The sequence below is a fragment of the Bos grunniens genome, chromosome 24, assembly GCF_055505025.1.
Source record: "Bos grunniens cultivar Pamir isolate PY7600 chromosome 24, Bosgru_T2T1.0, whole genome shotgun sequence".
In the NCBI taxonomy this organism is placed as follows: Eukaryota; Metazoa; Chordata; class Mammalia; order Artiodactyla; family Bovidae; genus Bos; species Bos grunniens.
In genome coordinates, this window is record NC_141188.1 from 56,654,237 (window position 1) to 56,677,537 (window position 23,301).

The window sequence follows — 23,301 nt, forward strand, 5'->3', positions numbered from 1 at the left end:
AAATGTCTGCTATTGAAACCACCCCATCTGTGGTATTTTGTTATGGCAGCCTAAGTTAGGATACTGTTTGTTTGTTTGTTTGTTTTGAAATATGTGGCTGCTAGTAAATTTTACTTTGCTTGTGTGGCTCACATTTGTGGCTTGCATTATATTTCTTTTGGACAGTGCCAAGGTAGCACACAGTAAACGCTCAAAAGTGTTCAGCTATTATTCTTAGGCATTTCTCACTGTAAACAAAAAAAATATTGGTTTGACATGCCTCTTTATGGTCCAGTTGTCACTTTGACCACATTAAAAAAAAAAATTCATTGTGTTACCATTATCGATGGTGAAATCGAGAGTTTTATTTGGTTGGGGCGGGGGGAAGACTTGCCCTGAATTTTGCTCAGTGATAGGAATGCTTTTGGTGTGATCAAATTAAGGTTTTTCTCCAACAGTGGACTGAGTAATGATTGCAGACTAATTACAGCATGCATATTGCACTTTGCTTTGCAGTAACAGCTTTCTGCCAGCTGTTTCCTTTAGCAGTTGTTCATTTCAAGTAGGTACCAATGTTGCTGGAAGTGTAGGAGGAAGAAAGCAATTTCAGTTCTTTGCTTCAGACTGAAATCTGTATATTTCCTTGCATTTTTTTTTTCTTCCTTAAGGGCCCTTCAAAATCTACATAGCTCTAAGGCTAATTTCTTACCACTTTTTCTGGTTCTTTTTTCAGGAAAAAAAATCGTTTGAAGATTATACACAGAATGATACAAAATCTCAAGTTTAATTAAGCCTTAGCAAAAATATCCTTTAAATATTACATTTGTTTCTTGCTTTATTCCCTCATAGCCTGCAACTCTTCTGAAGTATACTTTCAAGTAGAAATTCAATAGAACCATTTAGAGTCGTCATTACTGTGGATTAAATAACTAGTCCCATCTGGCCCATGAAATATATAATCTGTATTCTTCTCTGGATAATAAATACAGTAAGTAACTACTTACCACCCCCTAGGCCATCACTTTTGTCTGTCCTGGTGGAAATTTTTCTTTGTTATCTATTGGTAACAACTTGAAATTATTAACTCTTTCCTTGCATAGAAACATGTCCTTGTGACATACAGGCTTTTTTTTTTTTTTTTTAAGATATGATGCTTTATTTTTTTTAATTTAAAAAATAATTTGTTAACTTATTTATTTGTGGCTGTGCTGGATCTTCCCTGCTGTGCTCAGGCGTTCTCTAATTCCAATGCTTGGATTTCTCGTTGCTTTGGCTTCTCTTATTGTGGAGAACAGGCTCTAGAGCTCGGGCTCAGCAGTTGTGGCACATAGCCTTAGCTGCTCCACAGCACATGGAGCAGTCTTCTCGGACCAGGGATCAAATCTGTGTGCCCCGCACTGTCAGGCAGGTTCTCAGCCGCTCGACCACCACGGAAGTCATACTTAAAAAAAAAAAAAATATATATATATATATATATATATAGAGAGAGAGAGAGAGAGAGAGAGAGAGGCTCTGCAGAGTGTTAGTTGTGGTGCTTGGGAGCTTCACTTTTCGTTGTGGGTTGTGAGATCTTTAGCTGTGGCACATGAACTCAGTTGCAGCATGTGAGGTCTAGCTCCCTGACCAGTGATCAAACCCTGGCCTGCTACACTGGGAACATGCAGCCTTAGCCTCTGCACCACAAGGAAGTCCCTGGTCTAATCGTTACTGTAACTCAAGCCCCACCCTCAGACCCTCCCTTGGCCAGTCGTTCCTAGATGCCTTTAGCCATTGGTCACTGCTGCCTGGTCCTGCCACCTGTTCTCAGCTCGCCGTGAGTCTCCACGGGCTTCCTGCTGATGTCCGCTTCGTGGAACTCAGAGAGAATCACACAGGACAGACACAGTGAGCACCATGAGGGTTCGGACTGAGGCAGAGAAGGCCGTGGTGCCTTTTACTGCCCCGGGCTCTAGTTATCTCCATGCAACCAGCGCAAAGTTGCTTTTTGTAGAACAGTCTTTATTATTAAAGGTTGGTGACTGAGGAGAAGACTAACGAGAGGGGGTAATAGTGTAGAAAAAACTATCTGAGTCTATCTCCGGAAATGAAGAGACAAGGACATGTTTTGCCTCCTTGTCTTACAAATCTCACCATTTCTAGCCTCCTCTCCATTTCCCCCTTTCCTCTTCCTCCAGAGCAAGGAATCCTTCACGAATCCTTTCTTGACTCCTTCACGAATCCCTTCCATTCCCCCTTTGGAAAACATTTCTTCTGCTCACTGGCACGGTCTCTTATCTTCCCACCGTCAGAATAACCCATGTATACCATAATTCACAGATGTCCACATACTTGAGTTACTCCATCAAGAATAAGGACTCGAACAGAACAGTTCAGGGTGGGATTTATATTCTAACTCTGATTCTTTCAGCATCCTTCCATGAGTAGGAGGCAAAAATTTGTGCCTGCCCTTCTTCCTGTGTCATTTTGGTGTCCTGTAGAGAACTCATGGCTGCAACACACACACACACACACACACACACACACACTCCTTCAAAGGACAAATGGTAATTCTCCAAGACAGTAGAATTTAAATAAAAACTAAGGAAGAGACACATTGTTTGAAAACCATATACTCTGCAAAGATTATCCCAATAGATTGTTATTGTAAAAGTCGCTCAGTCATGTCCGAGTCTTTGTGAACCCATGGACTATACAGCCCATGGAATTCTCCAGGTCAGAATACTGGAGTGGGTAGCTATTTCCTTCTCCAGGGTATCTTCCCAACCCAGGGATCGAACCCAGGTCTCCTGCATTGCAGGTGGATTCTTTACCAGCTGAGCCACCAGGGAAGCCCAATACTTTGTGTTAGGATATTGTATTTTGCATTATTTGAAAAGCTGCTGCAGTCTCATTTTTTTTTTATCCTCCAACTCGAAACCACACCCATTTCAATGGGGTCCATTTCAGTTTGATTAAATTCAACACTTTTAAAGTTTTATTTTTTATTTACTTTTTATTGAAGAATAGTTGATTTATAGTGTTGTGGTAGTTTCAGGTGTACAGCAAAGTGACTCAGTTATATATATGTATATGTGTGTATATATATGTGTGTGTGTATGAGATTCTTTTCCCTTATAGGTTATTACAAAATATTGAGTAGAGGTCCCTATATGGTATGGTGCCATATGGTAGGTCCTTTTTGGGTATTTTATATGTAGTAGTCTGTATATGTTAATCTCAATCTCCTAATTTATCCCCCTCCCTTTTTTCCTTCATTTGTTCTCTATGTCTGTGGGTCAATTTCTATTCTGAAGATAAGTTCATTTGTATCATTGTTTTTTATTCCACATATAGGTGATATCATAAGATATTTGTCTTTCTTTTTCTGATTTACTTCACTTAGTGTGATAATCTCTAGGTCCATCCATGGTGTTGTAAAAGGTATTATTTCATTCTTTTTAAGGATTGAGTAACATTGCATTGTATAAAGATCAGACATCTTCTTTGCTCATTCATTTGTGGGGGGACACTTAAGTTGCTTCCATATCTTGGTTAATGATTTTTTTTTTTGATACCTGGTTTGAGCCAGATGCAGAGATACTAAGTCAGCATATAGGTCAAGAAAACAGTGCTTGTCCTCAAAAATCTAATAAACTAGGACAAGGAGATGGACACATATAGTTACCAAAGCATAACATAAACAGTTATACGTGTGTTGTGTTAGTCGCTCCGTGTACAGACTCCATGGACTGCACCCAACCAGGCTCCTCTGTCAACGGAATTCTCCAAGCAGGAATATGGAGTGGGTGACCGTTCCCTTCTCCAGGGCATCTCCCTGACCCAGGAATCAAACCTGAGTCTCCTGCATTGTAGACAGGTTCTTTACCAGCCACCAGGGAAGTCCAAAAAGTTATATACGTATGTGCAAAAGACTTTGAAAATATAGAAAAGGAGCAAGGAATTTTTCTTAGAGGAGGAGGAGATGACTTGAAGAGGAGAGAATAGTGGTGTGAGGCTTTAAGAACTAGAAGGATTTCACGAGGCAGCGGAGATAGCACAGAGAACATGAATCAGAGGAAATCTTGTTCATTGCTCGCAGGTCCGACACCTAAAACATCCGTTTTCTTGGAACTTCCCTGGTGGTCCAGCTCGAGCTTCACCCTCCCAGCGCAGCGACCCTGGGTTTGGTCCCTGGTCAGGGAACTAGATTCCGCATGCCACAGCCGAGAGTTCACATGCTGTAACTAAGAGTTTGCATGCTGTAATTCAAGACCCCATGTGCTGCAGTTAAGGCCTGGTGCAGCCCCAAAATATATATATTCCATGTTCTTTACCTTATGAGGTACAAAGGACACCATCATGTGACTGTAATTACAAATGGGGGGACGAAATGCATTCTCCTTAATCTCTTCAATGTTTAACATAGTACAGAAAAGAAATATCCCCCAGAGTTTTCTTAAAATCTCATGTTCTATCCACTTGTCCAAAGTTAACCCATTGAAAATGTCACTTTCAAACTGGAGCTGCTTTCTTAACCATACTGTTTGATAACTATGACTGTTTCATTCATTAGGAAGTTTTCCTATTTTCCCTAGCCTTCAAGTTGTGTTTTTAGGTATATATCCATTTATCTCCCCAAGAGAGGAGATTATATGTAGATTTACACATTCATATGCATAATGGCAGGTGGCTCAGTGGTAAGAAACCATGTGCCAATTTAGGAGATGCGGGTTTGATCCCAGGCTGGGAAGATCCCCTAGAAAAGGAAATGGCAACCCACTCCAGTGTTCTTGCTTGGGAAATTCCATGGACAGAGGAGCCTGGCGGGCTACAGTCCATGAGGCCACAAAAGAGTCAGACACAACCTAGCAACTAAACAACAACAACAACATACATATTGGCAAACAGCTCTCTCTGACACACCAGTTCCAGCACAGGGATTTGCGTACGGTAGACGATGTTCAAACAGAATCTGTTGGCTACAATAAAGCCCAAGTCCCAGTTTGTGCAGAAAGTTGCATGCCGCTTTGGAGAACCCTGAGGTTGGCGCTGTATTTAGAAAGTACAAATGTAGAAGAGAGCAGCGTAACACACATGAAAATATTCCCCGTGTATGCTCACCATTAGCCTTCCTGTCTCAGGAATTTTGTAGGAATCAGTGACTTTCAAGTCTTTTGTTTCAAGGCAGTAAAGATGGAAGCCACTGCTTCCTCCTCCTCCCTAAGGAGTTTGTCGTGGACTTGAAGGGAATGCTGTGAACAGGGCCAGGAACTGGATCATAGACCAGGAAACTAGCGTTAGGCACTAGTACATATGAGTCTTCTAGGGTTGCCGTAACAAAGGACCACAGACGAGGTGGCTGAAACCACAAAGACTCGCTTCCTCATGGTTCAGGAGGCTGGACCATCACGATGTCAGCAGGGTCGGTTTCTAGTGAGGCCTCTCTCCTTGGTCTGTAGATGGCTGTCTTCTCCCTTTGTCCTCACATGATCTTCCCTCTGTGTGTGTCTGTGTCCTAACCTCCTCTTCTTATAAGCACACTGTTCATACAGGATTAGGGTCCATTCCAGGAGTCCCATTCAAGTTAGTGATCTCTGTAAAGAGTTTCTGATTCAGTAGGTCTGGAGCAAAGCCCGAGAGTCTGAATCTCTGACATGTTCCTACGTAACACTGATGCTCCTGGTCCAGGGAACACACTTTAAACAGTGTTTAAACACACTGTTTAAACACATGATTTTTCAACCCTAGAGGCACATTAGAGTTATCTGGGAAGTCAAAAAACAAACAAACAGCTCCATGCCCAGGGTGCATTCCAGACCAGCTAAACCTAAATTACTAGAGGCTGGTGCCCTGACGTCAGAACTCTTTGAAGTTGCCCAGATCGTTCCAATGCAGCCATGTTTGAGAACAAGCTCTTTGCAAGCTTTCTTAGTCCATGTCCTGAGTTACTGGGAACGGATTACATTGTCTTCCCTTAGCTACATGCGTGCACGCATGTGTGAGTGTGTGTGTACGAAGTCACTTCCGTCACGTCCGACTCTTTTCGATCATATGGTCTGTAGCCCACCAGGCTCCTCTGTCCATGGGATTCTCCAGACATGAATGTTGGAATGGGTTGCTATGTCCTTTTCCAGGGAATCTTCCTGACCCAGGGATTGAACTTGTGTCTCCTGCGGCTCCTGCATTGGCAGGCGGGTTCTTTTCCATTGAACCACTGGGGATGCCCTCTCCCCCTTAGCTACATTCACATTTTATAGCTGAGGAAACATATGATTTTACCATCATAATTGCTCAACCACAGGGATAAGGGTATTTTAATGGTCTGAAGCTAAGAGTTGTGCTAAGTTGGGTTAAGACGTATTTAGGCCGGAATATTGATAGTAATGGAGTAGGTAATATTGCTTCTTGCAAGGGTAAAAATGAGATGGAGTGAACTAACTTGCATATTAATTCAAACTGCAATCTGCCGCCAACATTCATTCACAGTGTGTGACGCAACTTCATCTGAGTGTGGGAATTTTACAAGTTTGCTTTCTGTGTGTGCAACAGTGACGTCATATTGGTGGAAGGCATGTTGGCTCATGGAAAAGTAATAAGTTAAAGAACAACACACCCTGCTAGACGAAGACTATTTGGACATTGGCTTAGCGCTGTGTATTATGTAGAGAAAACGCTACGAAGTTTAGTATCTTAAGCTATCATGTAAAGTCGACTGTGAGATGGAAACAGCCGCCCATCCCCCATCCTACACATCATGGCAATTAGAAGCGGAGGAAAAGCCCATGGCCATTTACCAGCATTGAACGGTCATGTAATATGCTCCGCGGAGAGTAAAATCACGACCAATTTCAGCGATGAGGAAGCTATTTGCTGCCTGGCACTTACTCTACAATCACTGTGCTGCAAACCAAGAAATAAATACGGGTTAGTGATGTAGAGAGCAGTAAATAGCCACATAAGGAGTGAGAATTGCTTTAATTTCCTCTGTGCTGAAAAGTCAGCAAATGTTCTTGAGCCCTTTAAAGGGGGCAGAGGATTTCAAAGACTGGCTTTGGTGGCTGGAGTTTTTCAGTTTGATTTGCCTTTACTGGTAGAAAAGGCCCCTAGAGACAGGTATTCATGTGAAGCTAACACAAAAACTTAATAGAACTTAGGAAGAGAGTTTCTTTTTTGCCTGGTGTTGCACTCGCTTTTGACTTTCTGCTGAACTTCCCTTCCCTCCTGGTCCTTCCTCCTTCCCAAGAGAACCAGCTTACTTCAGATCTCTGCTCTCCGCTTAAGCCACCTGCTAACAAGAGCTGGTTTAGGTCCACTGTGTTGGTCTCATTTCTCCTGTGAATGAATTATATTGATGTGGGCAAATGAGGAGAGTCTGGCTTGAGAAACGTGAGAAGTGTGATGGGAAAGAATGCTTGACGTAAAGGATACAGTCAGAAAGAAATGGGAGCTTCTTCCCTGGATGGGGTCACAGTGCCACACTCATGATCTCGGAGCTTTGTTGGGTGCTGTTCTGAGAACAGATGCCCAGTGGAAAGATGACATTGAGCTGGGGAATGAACAGTGTCTGGAGAACTTCTTGTTACATGAGATAATATAAGCACCTTCTTGTTTAAGTCAGCAGAACCAGGGTTTCCTGTTCCTTGCAGTTGAAGGCACCAGAACTGATGTGTTAGGTCCTTGAGCATATGCATGAAAATTAAGCCTTCCCTAGCATTTGCCAAGATGGAAAGATACAGAAAAACCAATATATCATATCGCCACGCTGCTTTACAACTCCTTATAGAAACTGCTCTTAATTTAAAAATAACTTCTCACATTTTACTTTTATTTTCCTTTCCATTTAGCTTAATCTTAGCAATTATCTTGACAGATTTAAGGTAAAGTACCTCATTCATGTTATAAAAGTTGATTGACAGTTTTAATGCGTGGAAGAGGTTAAGATGTGACTTTAGCATTAATAAGCTTTTAAGCTTTACATAGTTCAGCCAAACACACATTTAGAAAGAAAAATGATTGCAAAACCAGTAAATGCTCCCTAAATATCACCAAGAAAAATGGCCCGCCAAATTAGTTTTAGTTGCTGTTGGTATTTATTTAAAATTTTCTTATTTATGCACCACTAAATACTTCTTCCAATGATAGCCATTTTATCTTCAGCAAAATAATTTTTTGAATCTTTTTTGAGGTGTTTTTATACAATGAAGCATTGTAAGCATGATATATATAGTTTGATAAATTTTGTTTTAAGTATATATTCATATAACCACCAACCCGATCAAATCATCTCAGAAAATTCACTTTTGCTTCTTTGAGGCAGGTCTCTCTGCTCTGCTCCCCACACCGCAAATAAACAGTGTAATCTGTCACTCGAGGTTAATTCAGGTGGTTCCATGACTTCATGTAATCAGAAAGCACTGTTTTATGTCTGGCTTATGTCTGGGTTTCCCTTGTGGCTCAGCTGGTAAGGAATCTGCCTGCAATGCAGGAAACCTGGGTTCAGTCCCTGGGTTGGGTAGATCCCCTGCAGATCCCTGGGTTGGGAGATCCCCTGGAGAAGGGAAAGGCTCCCCACTCCAGTATTCTGGCCTGGAGAATTCCATGGACTGTATAGTCCTTGGGGTCGCAAAGAGCTGGACACGACTGAGTGACTTTCACTTGCTTCTCTTAGCACAGCTTTGCTGAGATTCTTCCATATTGTTGAGTGTATTGTTAGTTTGTTCCTTTCAATTGCTGGTTAGTAGTCTAATGTGCCTGAGTTTACCTGTTCATTCACCTTTGAAAAACAGTGTGAGTTGATCCCAGTATTTGGTTATTATGGAAAAAGTCCTATGCATTAATGTAAAAGTTTTATGGCATTTTTTTCCTGGATCATATACTGAGTCTGTGTCTAACTCTGTAAGAAACTGCCACACCGTTTTCCAATGTGATCCTTCCATTTCGTACTCTCCGTGGTGTATGAGAGTTCTGACCAACATTTGGTGTGGTCAACTTTTTAACTTTAAGCTGTTCTAATGAGTGTGGTATGCTATCTCATTGTTTTAACTTGCATTTTATGGAATGGTGCATATCTTTCATGTTTTTATTACCCTTTCATGTATCATTTTTGCAGTCTTTGTTAAACTCTTTTGCCTTTTTAAAATTGACTTTCTTCTGACACTGAGTTGTAGCAGTGCTTTATGTTAGAAGTTCTTTTTTTAATGTATGTGTTGCAAATATTTCTTCCAGCATGTGGCTTATTTTTTAATCTATTTTCTCACTGATGTCTTTTGAAGATCATAAGGTCTAAATTTATATGAAGTCTAACTTGTAAATTGAAAAAACAAAAATGGACACCTTTTGCGTTCTAAGAACATGTCTTTGCCTACTACAGTCATGAAGACTTTTTTGCCTAGAAGTTTTCTTTTAGAAGTTTTATAGGTTAGCTTTTATCTTTAAGTCTGTTATCCATATTGCATTAAATTTTATATATGTGATGTTGTTAAGGTTTATTTTTTAAAATAGAAATATCCCGTTGTTTCATCACCCTTTGTTGGCAGGGTCGTCATTTACCCATTGAGTTATGTTGGCGCCTTCGTCAAAAGTAAACTGAGCATAAGTATGTGCATCTACTTCTGGATTTTCTACTCTGTTGCATTAATCTATTAGTCTATGCTTATGCCGTCACCACTCTGCCTTGGTTACAATATTTGTAGTAAATATTGAAATCAGGTGGTTCGGTTCTTCCAATTTTGTTTTGACTATCTTAGGCTCTGACTATTTTAGACTCTGTGCAGCTCCGTTTAAGTCTTAGGGTCATCTTGTTAATTAAAAAAAAAAAAAGCCTGCCGGACTTTGGATTGGGAATTCATTGAACCTATAAATCAATATGGGGAGAACCGATATCTTAATAATATTAAGTATTCTAATTCGTGATTGTGGTATATTTCTCCATTCATTCACATCTTTAAAAATTCTCTCATCAATGTTTTTCTACTCCACAGTGTATAAATTTACATACCTCTCATTAAATTTATCAAGTATTTTAAGTTTTTATGCCATTATAAAAAGATTTTACAGTTGTTTTTATGCTTATATACAGATACAATTGATTTTTATATTGATCTAGTGTCCTACAACTTTGCTAAATTCATATTTTAATATGAAAAATTTTAGAAGGAAAAATTGAAATAAAGCTACATTACTCCCATGTACTCACTACATAGTTGCTATAGTTAACATTTTGCTATATTTGCTTTATCATATTTATATCCATCTAGCCTTCTATTTTATCTTACTTTTTCATGTATTTCTAAGTTGCGGACATTAGTATACTTCACCCTAAACGTTTCAGCCTGTATATCATTAACTGGAATTCAATTACTGTCTATATTTTCTGTAAGTAAAATCTACTTTCGGTGAAATATAGAAACCTTCACTGTATAGTTGGGTACTTTTGACAAATGTGTAACTCCTGTGTTGTCTCATGTTCCTTCCAAGCCAATCCTCGCTCCCATAACCTTAGAGGCAACTGCTATTCTGATTTTTTTTTTAAGTGATAGATTAGTTTAGCTTATTTTAGACCTTCATACAAATACAAGGGTGCAGTATGTACTCCTTTGGGGGAAGATTTCTTTAAATCAGCATGATGTTTTAGAGTTTTATCCATGTTGTTACAGATATATGTATTTCTAAATTGCTGGTGGTATTTCATTGTATGAACATATTAGTTTGTTAAAAAACCTCAATTACATACCACTACAGCCACTGAAATGGCTAAAATTAGAGATGGAAAATACCAAATATTGGCAAGGATGCAGTGCAATCTCAAATTCCACACATTGTTGGTGGGCATGTACAGTGTTAAAACTGTTCCAGAAAATAGGCCTGGTTGTTTCTCACACAACCAAGAATACACCTATTCCAATAATTTTACTCATAGGTATTCACTTACGAGATATGAAAGCATATTTCACAAAAAGATTTGCACAGAAATGCTTATGGTTTTACTCACAGTACCAAGAATTGAAAACAGCACAATATCCATCAATTGGAAAAGAGATTAACAAAATTTTGACCGGTTTGATCTCTCTGCTTTCCAAGGAACTCTCAAGAGTCTTCTCCAGCACCACTGTCCAAAAGCACCGATTCTTTGGTGCCTCTGCCTTCTTTACGGTCCAGCTGTCATAGCCATACGTGACCACTGGAAAGACCAAGCCTTAACTGTACAGACTCTGTCAGCAAAGTGATGTCTTTGATTTTTAACACATTGTTTAGGTTTGTCATAGCTTTCCTGCCAAAGAAGCAATTGTCTTCTAATTTTCTGACTGCATTCACCATCCACGGTGATTTTAGAGCCCAAGAAAAGGAAATCTGGCACTGCTTCCAGCTTTTCCCCTTCTATTTGCCATGAAGTGATAGGACCAGATGCCACGATCTTAGTTTCTTTAATATTGAGTTTTAAGCCAGCTTTTTCACTCTCCCCATTCACATCATCAAGAGGCTCTTTAGCTCCTCTTTGCTTTCTGCCATAAGAGTGGTGTCACCCACATATCTAAGGTTATTGATATTTCTCCTGGCAACCTTGATTCCAGCTTTCAGTGGAGAACTCTTATTGGTCTTTTGTGGAAACACTTATTTCTAAGTGTTTCATGTTTTTGATGCATGGTATATGGTTTTAGAAAGATAATTTGGTTTCAAATTAATGGTAGTCAGCACATAGAGATATAATTGATTTTTGTACATTGGCCTTGCATTCATTGACTAGTTACTAGTTTTTTGTTTTTTTATAGATTTGCTGGTTTTCTTCAGACATCATTGTCATCTGCAAATAAATACAATTTTGCTCATTATTTTCCATTCTGTATGTCTTTTGTTTCTTTCTCTTGCCTTATTGCAATGTCTTGGATGTGTGTACAAAGCTGAATTGAAGTGGTAAGAGTGGGTGTCTTTGCCTGCCTTTTCTTGATGTTAGCAAGAACTGCTCTATGTATTAGTAGTTAATTATGTTAGCAGTAGGATTTTATTGTTTGTTTTGTTTTGTGTTTTGTTTTTTTGAGAGTTCTTTTATCAAGGTGAAGAAGTTCTCTTTTGCTCCTAGTTTGATGAGTTTTTATCATGAAGAGATGTTTCATTTATAAAATTCTTCTTTCTGGGATGACCGTAAGATCATATTTGTCTTGACTTGTTTGAATGTATTTTCTTTTAGGTCTTTGTATGTGTTTATAACAGCTACGTTACTACATTTATCTGCTAAGTCAAACATCTGAGCCATGTTAGGTTTGATTTCTGTTGGCTCTGTTTTCTTGACTGTGGGTTACATTTTCCTCTGTCTTTACATATCACACCAATTTTGATTCCATTGTGGACATTGCACATGGAACTGGATTTTGTTGTCTTCCTCTGAAAAGTAATAATCTTTGTTCTACGAGCAACTTCAATCATTGGCTGATCAACTTGGTTTTATACTTTGTCAGGCTTGATCTGTGAGAAGTCCAAGACATTTCCTAAGCCTTTTTGAACTGATGGGACTCTCTCTTCTGCGGCTCCTGCCAGGATTTTCTGTTATCTTGTGGTGGGAAGATTGAAGTGGGACTTACTCTAAGGCATGGTTTTTACTCATTTGCTGATGTTTCAAATGTATACCAAAGAATCCTCTGGGTGTATGTGTGTGTTTAGTTGCTCAATCGTGTCCAACTCTTTGTGAGTCCATGGACTGTAGCTCACCAGGCTCTACATGGGATTCTCCAGGCAAAAGTACTGGAGTGAATAGTCATTCCCCACCCAGGGATCGAACTGGGTCATTGTGTAATGTTAAACATATCTCTTGACTCTGATGGGAAAGGAAATTCAGCTTCCTCAGCATTACTCAACTTCAAGTGTGTCTGTTTTTCTCTTAGCCCTGCAGTAGCTGCTCTCTGGTGGGCCTTACGTAGTTTCACCCTGTGCCCTTGACCAAGGACTTTTAGGGAAAGGCAGACCTTCTGAACCACTCACTGGGCCCATTGGTCTCCTGTCTTTACATTCTAGTTACTCTGTGCTAAGCTGCCTCAGCTGTGTCCATCTGTTTGGAGGTCCCTGCTCATGGAGGCAATAAATACCATGAAAAGTGTACCGTGGTCATGAGTGGAAGCTACCTTATCTTTGCACTATATATGAAAAAGAAAAGGAGTCCAACAGTAAGCATTTTCAAAGTATAAAGATCGCAAAAGAACACTTAGCCTGGCTAACTGCTTTCAAGTTTTAAAAATTCCTTTAGGTCACACTCTTTTACAGTGTCAAATGTGCTAATTAGAAAAGATTTAGATTTACTAATCAAAAGATCTCTACTTGGGAAAATAACAAGTAATAAAGTTCCTCAAAAACTTTTGCTTTTTTTCATTCTCTTCCCCTAAGAAGGAGTAAATACTGTTATTTTGACAACTTCATTTGAATTTGACATAAAAATCTGTATCATTATATAAATTAATATTGCAGTGTTTTCCATCAGTATCTAAATAAACACAATAAGGAGATGATAAAGTTTAATTTCTAGACTAGTATATACGTTTAAACTGTTATCTGATTCCTGTTTTGTTAAACTGTGTTAGAGAAGATTTCTTAATGTTTCAATATGCCCTATTGTTAACTATGCTTTTATTAGAATGTCATTTAAGTGCCCGATGCACGTGTGCTCAGTCACTTCAGTCACCTCCAACTCTTTGCAACTCTATGGACTATAGTTCGCCAGGTTCCTCTGTCGGTGGGGATTTTCCAAGCAAGAATACTGGAGTAGGTTGCCATGCCCTCCTCCAGGGGATCTTCCCCAACCAGGGATTGTACCCACGTCTCTTGCATTGCAGGTGGATTCTTTACTGCTGAGCCACCTGGGTGGCATAATGCAAAAAGGAAAGAATGTGAATTGGACCAATTTCTTAAAATGCCACCCACAGATCAGCATCTAATGTAATTTCAAAAGCCTTGAGATTTAAAGAACAACTGCACATCAGTTATCATTTAAAAAATATCCACCATGTGCAGAGGACTTGGTATTTTTTAGAATTAAAGAATCTTGTAAAGGAGAGAGAACAGTAAAACAAACAAACAAAAAACAGTTACCAAGATGAATGAAAAATAAATCCTATTCTTAAAAATATTATAAAGCTAGGAATTGGGATTCCCTGGTGGCTCAGATAGTAAAGAATTTCCTTGCAATTCAGGAGACCTATGTTCGATCTCTGCACTGGGAAGATCCCCTGGAGAAGGTAATGGCAACCCACTCCAGTATTCTTGCCCGGAAAAGTCCATGGACAGAGGAGTCTGATGGGTCCATGGGGTTTCAAAGAGTTGGACACGACTGAGCAACTAACACACACAATCCTTTATGAAGAAGACAGCTTTACCGAAGGATAGTTAAAAAAAAAAAGAAAAGAACAAGTACTTATAGATGGGAAAGCTCATTATTATACCATTGCCAGTTCCCTCACAATCAATTTTCAGGTGTAATGCAACTCAAAATGGAATTTAAAAAAATATACACGTCCTGAATTAAAATCAAAAGACATCATCAACAATTAAAAGAAATGAAATTTGAAGAAAAGAATTACATTATCGTTGATAAACAACTGCAGTTTTTTAATTCTGAAGAGTCTTTGCAAATCTTGAAGGAAAAAGACTAATAATTCAATAGAAGAAAATGACAAAGAACATGTACTACAGGCACTTTACAAAATGAGGAAAAAAGGAATTAAAAAAATCTTTGCTCTCAAAATTCAAAATAGACAAATTAAATAATAATGTAATTAAAAATGTCCAATGTTAATGTTGCTGAAAATGAGAACAAATAACTGAATGTTGGCAGAAGTTTGGGGCAAGGAGAACTTTTTTTTCTGTCTGTTGGAAGTGTAATTTAATTTGATAATATGACAATAAACCAGCTATTCCCTTTTATTTGGTAACTCAACTTTGAGAATTTACATTAAAGAAATAATCAGAGAGATATTCTTGAAGATTTCAATACAAATGTGTTCACAACAGTTATTTATAATAAAGGAACTTGGAGAATTTTAAAGTAAGATGTGATATATTTAATATGCAATATATTTATCTAATGGAATGCTAGATAGTCTTTAAAGTTATTTGAAAATATTTAAAAGATTAGAAAATACTAATTATAAAGTTTTGTAATTAAATACTGCTAATTTTATTAAAAATATACAAATTAATATGCATTAACTCCTAAGAAATGCATCAAGCTTTAACTATGGCTATCTCTAAGGAGTGTTTATGAATTTCCTTTTCCAAATTTTCTTCAAAGACATATATTAATTTTGCAATATTAATTTTTATGCAGAAAGAAAAGTTGCCTGATAAAAATATGTATCTATAATACAAATAAGGAGACCATAAAAAAATACTTGTCTCACCATAAGTCAGGATATAATATACATTCTTGGAAGCATTCAGTGCAGGCAGACTCATCGAGTGTAGATTCTGAACTAAGGTGTGGTTTTTGTCCTCTGAGGGACATCTTTCTACGTCTGAAGATATTTTTGGTTGGAGGTAGGGGGTTGCTGGGCTTCCCTGGTAGCAAAGCTGGTAAAGAATCCACCTGCAGTGCAGGAGGCCCTGGTTTAATTCCTGGGTCGGTAAGATGCCCCGGACAAGGGATAGGCTACCCACTCCAGTTTTCCTGTGTTCGATCCCTGGGTTGGGAAGATCCCTGGGAGGAGGGCATGGCAACCCACTCCAGTATTCTTGCCTGGAGAATCCTATGGACAGAGGAGCCTGGTGGGGCCCATGGGGTCGCACAGAGTCGGACATGATTGAGCGAGTAAGCCACAGAACAGCACAGCACAAGGGGTTGCTACTGGCGTGTTTAGTGGGTAGAAATCAGGGATGCTGCTGAACATTCTGTAATACCCAGGATAAACATTCATCAGCCTGGTATTTCAGTAATGTTGAGACTGAGAAACCCCAGTGGAAAGGTCAGAGGTCAGGGTTCTGAGATCTGTATCTCTGTTAAATCCATTATAGCTTCTTGATCTTGGGAAAATCCTGTACAGTATTTTTATTTTTTTATTTTTTCCTGAAGTAAAGTTGGTTTTTAAAAAATTTTTATTGGAGTTTAGTTACTTTACAATGCTGTGTTAATTTCTGCTGCTGCTGCTGCTGCTAAGTCGCTTCAGTCGTGTCCAACTCTGTGCGACCCCAGAGATGGCAGCCCACCAGGCTCCCCCGTCCCTGGGATTCTCCAGGCAAGAACACTGGAGTGGGTTGCTATTTCCTTCTCCAATTCAGGAAAGTGAAAAGTGAAAGTGAAGTCGCTCAGTCGTGTCCAACTCTTCGCAACCCCATGGACTGCAGCCCACCAGGCTCCTCCATCTATGGGATTTTCCAGGCAAGAGTACTGGAGTGGGGTGCCATTGCCTTCTCCTGTGTTAATTTCTACTGGACAGCAAAGTGAATCAGCTGTATATATACATATGTCCCCTCTTTTTGGGATTTCCTTCGCGTTTAGGCCACCACACAGTAGAGTTCCCTGTGCTCAACTGTAGGTGCTCACTGTCCTGTGCAGCCTTGTGTCTCTGGTCTCTCATCCATAGGATGGCACTAACGGTTTCCTGAAACGGTGAGATGACTGAAAAGGTTTTAGAGGTGACTAAGTGGTGGTAACAGATGTGGGAAAGTGCTTTGGAAGTAAATCCTACTGGAGAGCAAGGAGCACTTCCTTGTTTCTGTTTGCACTGAAGCAGCCTTTACGGCGGGGCTCAGTGTCATGTAAAAGTTCTGAAGATTGTGCCTCTGACCGATTCAGCTGTATCTCCTGTTGAATGCATCAGACACACGAAAAAAGAATTTCCAGCAGTCTGTTACAATGATCATTCAAAATCTATGAAGAACTTCAAGCACAGATTGCCCTACTCTTTTCATGTCGACTTGGAATATTTTGAAATTATAGAAAGAGAATTTCTATTCTACCAGGGACCTCAGTTTTCTTCTCTTTCTCATTAAAACAATTATAAACTCTTTCTGAAATGAAAAGCTGTTATCACATTCTAATGGAACATTTCTAGATGTCTTTTAAAAAAGGATTTTTGTGATTAAGTTATTTAGAAAATATGGAGCCAGAATTTTAGCTTATGATGCTTTGAGCATTTGCTAATTCCACCTAAAAAACCTTAATCTTCATTTAAGAAAATGTGGTAATAATATTTTCCTTGTGGTCATCGGGATTAAATCTAATAGCACAAACAGAATGTGTTACACAGGGTCCTGGCTTAGTGCCTGGTTTCCCCTTGCCTTTGGGATCAGACCCTTCTTTAAAAAAACCTTTAATCATCTCTTTCACTCTGCTTTGTTTCAAGAGTTGTTTCTTTCCTTTCTATCCAGAAAATTCTAAAACAGAAAATTCATTCTCAGTTACCACCTGGAGGTCACTCCTGAAAGGAGATCTCTTCCAATCTCAGGATTAAGTCAGTGTTTCTTATAAATGAGAATTTACAGGGAACCCTAATCAATGCTTTGTGGTGACCTAAATGGAAAGGAAATTCAAAGAAAGAGAGGGTATATGTATACATATATTGGATTCACTTTGGTGTACCGCAGAAACTAATACAACATTGAAAAGCAACTATACTCCAATAAAAATTTTATAAAATTAAGTTAGTCTTCTGCTCTAAGTGACCAAAGTATCCTGTTCTTCCCAATAACTGGTTATTTGTTCAATACTTGTCCTCACTTCCTGACTAGAAGCTAAGATGGAGAAAAAGGGAAAGTGGGGTCAAATACAACTCACGTATAAGTTTAAATATAATATATAACGTCATTGCTGTACACTCAGTCTTTGGATCCATGCCTAGTGCATAATGGGCTTCCCTGGTGGCTTACATGGTAAAGAATCTGCCTGCGATGCAGGAGACTGGGGTTTGATTCCTGGGTGGGGAAGATCCCCTGGAGAAGGGCATGGCAACTCTCTCCAGTATTCTTGCCTGGAGAATCCCTCGGACAGAGTAGTCCGGAGAGCTATAGTCCGTGGGGTCGCAGAGTTGGACACGACTGAGTGACTAACACACACACAGGTACCTCGTGTAAGTGGAATCAAACAGTGTTTGTGGGCACCCGCTATATATTGGGATGCATTTTTAATTTAACTTAATATACATCCTGCAAACGGATTGTACCTTTCTCCTCCTGTGCTATATAGGAGGTTCTCATTAGCTATTCAGTGTAGTATTTTAAATTTTAGCAACTTTTTTTTTCTTGGCTTGTAAAAAGTGTAGGTGAACATTTTAAAGCTCAAGGGTACATATGCACTATTCAAGTAATCTGGCATCTTCAAAATCTTTTGTTTCAGGTTATATCACGGGCACAAGAGCTGTTTCAAACTGTGGTATCTCAAACCCTAGAGTCTGAGGACTAAAGGGTGTTGACTGTTCTCCAACAAAACAGATATTGGTATTTAAAGATCACCCTATGTTCCCATCTAATGTATCATTCTTACAGTTAAGCCTATGAACAGTTAATCCCAGCTAATATGGAAGGCTTATTGATGGTATAAACCACATCCTTTGATAAAATTTGATAGTAAAGGGTCAGTCTCTAGAGTTTTTATTTAAATCTTGACTCCACCTTTATCAGCTCTGTAAGCTGGGGCAAGGGACTTGTAATGAAAGATTCTCACTCTTCAAATAAGGGAGAATGATAGTTATTAGGTTAAGTGAGATCGGTATGTAGATCATATGCAGATGTGGTTACTATCACTATTAGTAATCATGATGGGTTGAATTGTGTCCTTCCCCCCTTCCCAAAGGATATATTGAAGTCCTAACTTCCAGGACCTCAGAATATGATTTATTTGGAAATAGAGTCATTGTAGAGATAATTAAGATGAGGTCATAGTGAAGTAGGTTGGAACTTAAAGCCTGTTATACAGAGTGAAGTAAGTCAAAAAGAGAAAAACAAATATCGTATATTAACACATATAAATGGAATCTAGAAAAATGGCACCGATGCACCCATCTACAGAGCAGGAAGAGAGGCACAGATTGGAGGAGTTGTGAATTAAGCTGGTGAAGGAGAGAGTGGGACGAATTGAGAGAGTAGCATTGACATATACCACGACTGTGTGTAAAATAGACCGCTAATCAGAAAGCCAGAGAAGGCAATGACACCCCACTCCAGTACTCTTGCCTGGAGAATCCCATGGACGGAGGAGCCTGGTGGGCTGCAGTCCATGGGGTCGCTGGGAGTCGGACGCGACTGAGCGACTTCACTTTCACTTTTCACTTTCATGCATTGGAGAAGGAAATGGCAACCCACTCCAGTGTTCTTGCCTGGAGAATCCCAGGGACGGGGGAGCCTTGTGGGCTGCTGTCTATGGGGTCACACAGAGTCGGACACGACTGAAGTGACTTAGCAGCAGCAGCAGCAATCAGAAAGCTGCTACACAGCACAGGGAGCTCCGCTCAGTGGTGTGTGATGACCTGGGCCAGGGGGAGGCTTAAGAGGGAGGGGGTATATGTATATGTGAGAGTTAATTCACATTGTTGTACAGCAGAAACCAGCACAACATCATAAAGCAATTATCCTCCAATTAAAAAAAAAAAGTAAAAAAAGAAGAAAGAGGATGTGGAGGCAGACACACAGGGAGAAGGCCGTGTGATCAGAGAGGTGGAACTCGGAGTGGTGGAGCTCGAGGCAAGGGAAGCCAAGGGTTGGTGGCCCCCACCAGAAGCTGGAAGAGGCAAGGAACGATTCTACCCAGAGTTTTAGAGGGTGAATGGCCCTGCTGACAACTTGATTTTGGATCTCTAGCCTCCAAAACTATGATAGAATAAATTTCTGTTATTTTAAGAATTCTAGTTTGTAGTTCTTTGGTACAAGAGCCCTAGGAAACTAATACAGTAATGCAAAAATATAGATTTTATAAAGCAGAAATTACATAGTCTTTCTATTTTTCTGTGGAAGTCCAGCGTCCCTAAAACTTCCTTGGCTTCCCATGTTCCTCTTTGTACTAATTTATTTTTCTCCTTTCTTTCCTTGGCTTATGTAGAAAATAAAACATTGGCTTGGAAATATGGTTAAAAAAAGCAGTCAAACAACAACAGGACCAAAATGCAAAATGATTATGTGAGAGGTAACAAGAATGAGTTTGTTAAGCCCAAAGGGATGAGAAAAGTCTAGATGAAGATAAATAGAAGTTGGACATGAAAGCCGTTATTTAGATGAGTACACAAATGAAACCTTCCCTGTCCAATTCCAGCAACCCTATGTTTAGAAAGGGAATTTTTATATTATAATTTCTACATGCTGAGTATAGTATAGAAACTAAATTTCTAATTTGTTTTTCAAGATAAGTTCCTAAATTTTGGTCACTTGTTCACTTTGGAAACAGGTCAGTTTTTGTAGGACAAGTCTTAACCCTCTCATGAATGAATACATAAAGACAGAAAGGCATTTTTTTTGGTCTGTCTCCCCAAGAAAAAGAAAATCCGAACAGGACCACAAAGTCTTCTTACAAGGAGAAAAGACAAGTTGTACCCCTCAAGCAAATGCTTCACACTTGCCCCATGCTCCACCCAAGTCCTGAAGGGTGTCCCAGGGTCAGACTGAGAATTGGATTCCTTTGGTGTCTCCTTAGAATATGAATTTCAGGTGGACCCAGCTCTCCTCCAGCAACAAAATACAAAGAAACTATATGAGACTAAAAATAACTGCATGCTTGCAGCAGTTAGAGCACATTCTGGGCAAAAGATGCAAAGAGACCAAAACCCCAGTTTTGAAGAGCCTGGAGCAAAGGCCGGGTACTGCTTGTGTCCAGGCATGCAACTCACCGAAGGGGTGGGCAACACCTAAGCCAACCCTCTGGCCCATCCTTTTAACCCCCCTACCTTCACCCTATATAAGGAACAAGCACTTCCCGCGCGCCCCCGTGCCCCAGACTCCCCAGGGAGCGAGCAAGCTAGGGAAACTGTTATTTGTTCTCCAGCTCGCCCCACCACACACACAGGATGTAGCAGGGGACCCAGTAAAGCCTCGCCTGAAAAAAAAAAAAAAATGAGTTCCGGAGATATGTTATTTAGATAAATAAAATGTATTTGCTTAAATTTTATGTTTCTGGTCATGGTGATATTTAATCCAGTGCTAATACCAATTTATTGGAAACTATTTGTTTGGTTTCCCTTCTTTTCTTTCTCTGCCCCTCCCTTCCATCTTTATTTTTCAAGTAATGATGGGAAAGGTTGAGGAAGTGGTTGGAGAGACAAGGAAGTAGGGCTTGCAAACAAAATAAACGAATCCAACTCTGTGTTGTCATTAAAGCAAGCACCATTGTGTAGGGAGCCATGGGAAAACATGCTGCAATCCTTAAATATAAATATTTGTAGGAGTGTTACCTGTCGTTGCTTATGATTATAGTAGAAATCACTTGGAGTACAGAAGGAATATTTGCCCAAGACTTATTACTGCCAGTGATATACCTTTAGAAAAACTGAAATATGGGGGCAGGTTTAAGAATATAAAAAATATATTCCCACGTTGACATCTTAACACGCAATCATGTAATTTACAAGTTTCTCCTAATTTCTGAAATAATGTGTTAATTGAACTTCACTTCGCAAGCCCTTATATGGAACTTCCTGTGTATCGGGTACTGTTTAAGAGCTTTACAATTATTTGCTTATTTAATCCTTCCAACAGTTCTAAGAGTTAGGCATTGTTACCATAAACTCTATTTTAATTGAGGAAACTGAGGAATAACCAAGGGTAGGACTTGAACTCAAGCAGTCAGGCACCATTATCTATTCCCTGCCATGCTCTTCACTGTGCTTCACAAATCCCATTTGTGTTAGATCAAGCCTTATATTTATTTTTCTCAGCAGAAGAAATCCCGTGGTAAATTCAAAATATGAAAATCTGTTTTGTTAAGTGCAGTTGTATCCATCAAATTTGTCTTGTTTGGAAATTTCTTTTTCATAACCTGTTTTCCTTAAAATAAGATCTATGTGTAATTTCAAATGTTCTCTTTGTAATAAATATAAAATGTAAACATATGGAATTTTTCCCTTTGAGGAAAAAAGGATTTGGGTAAATGTGCCTACTACACACCTTTCAACCATAAAAATTCAGTCTTCTATTTGAAATTTGTGTTAGAAGTTTCTAAAATTTCTTTCGTATTTCTGTGCTTCATTTGAATCAAGCAATAGGTTTAAGAAGTGCTGGCTCTTGGTCTGGCCTTTCTTTATGAAAGGCAACTTTATCCATAGTTTTCCTTCTCCCCCCTGCCCCTCCCAGATTATTTTCCAGTGGAGTAAGAAAGATGTCATGGAAGATTGCCATATGGTAAGAGTGACTGATTCCAAACACACCCATCAGTGGTAGGCAAGCCACCCACGACTAGCTGCATTTCCATGCATGACCTGATCAGGACAAGTACTTAGGTACAAGTAGTGCATATTGTAAATACAAATCGAGACCTCAGTTTTGAATCCAAGGCAATTTGACAGGTTTTTAAGTCTAAGACCTGAGTAGATACACTTGCAGCCAGATGACAAAGATGATACACATCCAGTCAGTCATACCCGTGTATGAAAACCCTTATCTGGAGAATTTTAAGAAATCACCCAAATTTTCCCACCATTTCCAGGTATTTTCTATGGGAAAACACGCAGATGCATTTTGTTGCTCTTGGAACTAAAAAAAGTACATGTGATGAGAATATGCGTGCTGCTTTTGTTTCATTCACATGCTATTTTAATGATAAGAAATTTAGTCAGAATTGCTAAGGATTGGTTTGTTGCTGAAAATCTTCCAGAATAAAAGGGGAAAGTGTTGCACCCAGAGATGGAGGAGTTGGTTTTTTTCCTCCAGCCCCAAACTTTTCAAAACGTATTACCTGCCCTCTCTGTGCTCCCCTCCACCTCAAATAAACAGCAGCCAGCAACCACAAACTCTTACCTGCACTCCCCGAGGACTGTGGGTGTTTGATGACTTGGGTCATCTCAAAGACATCACAACATCTCAGAGAACAAGCTGTTTCTTTTTGCTGCAGCAGCAGCACACTTGCAAGCAATAATATGTAATAATAGCACAGGTAATGCCATGAGCTCATGACCTCACTCCCAATTGTGATTTTTTCCTTCAGGGCTTTCTGAGAGGGTCCCAAGAGCAGAGTTTCTGAGGAGCTGTGCAGTATTCTCTAGAAAGACCTATGTCCGTTACCCTCTCCTTTTTTCATGAATGGCTCAGTCTTGGGAGGGGAACAATGGAGTGAGTGTATCATCTCCAGCAATCCTTTCACCACAGATTTCAAAAGCATATATTCCAGCCACAGTATGCTCTGAAATGTGAGTACTAAGGCACATTTATTAGATTTTTGAAAGGGCAGTT

General features: G+C 39.5%; 1 long non-coding RNA gene across 1 annotated transcript; it reads right to left on the reverse strand.

Annotated features, from left to right (window-relative positions):
• Positions 1-1,104: 1,104 nt before the first annotated feature.
• Positions 1,105-22,990, reverse strand: LOC147346321 (uncharacterized). Its single transcript, XR_015154108.1, has 2 exons — positions 22,870-22,990; positions 1,105-1,420 (listed from the first exon to the last, which is right to left on the reverse strand). It is a non-coding gene; the product is annotated as an uncharacterized LOC147346321 (long non-coding RNA).
• Positions 22,991-23,301: the final 311 nt, after the last annotated feature.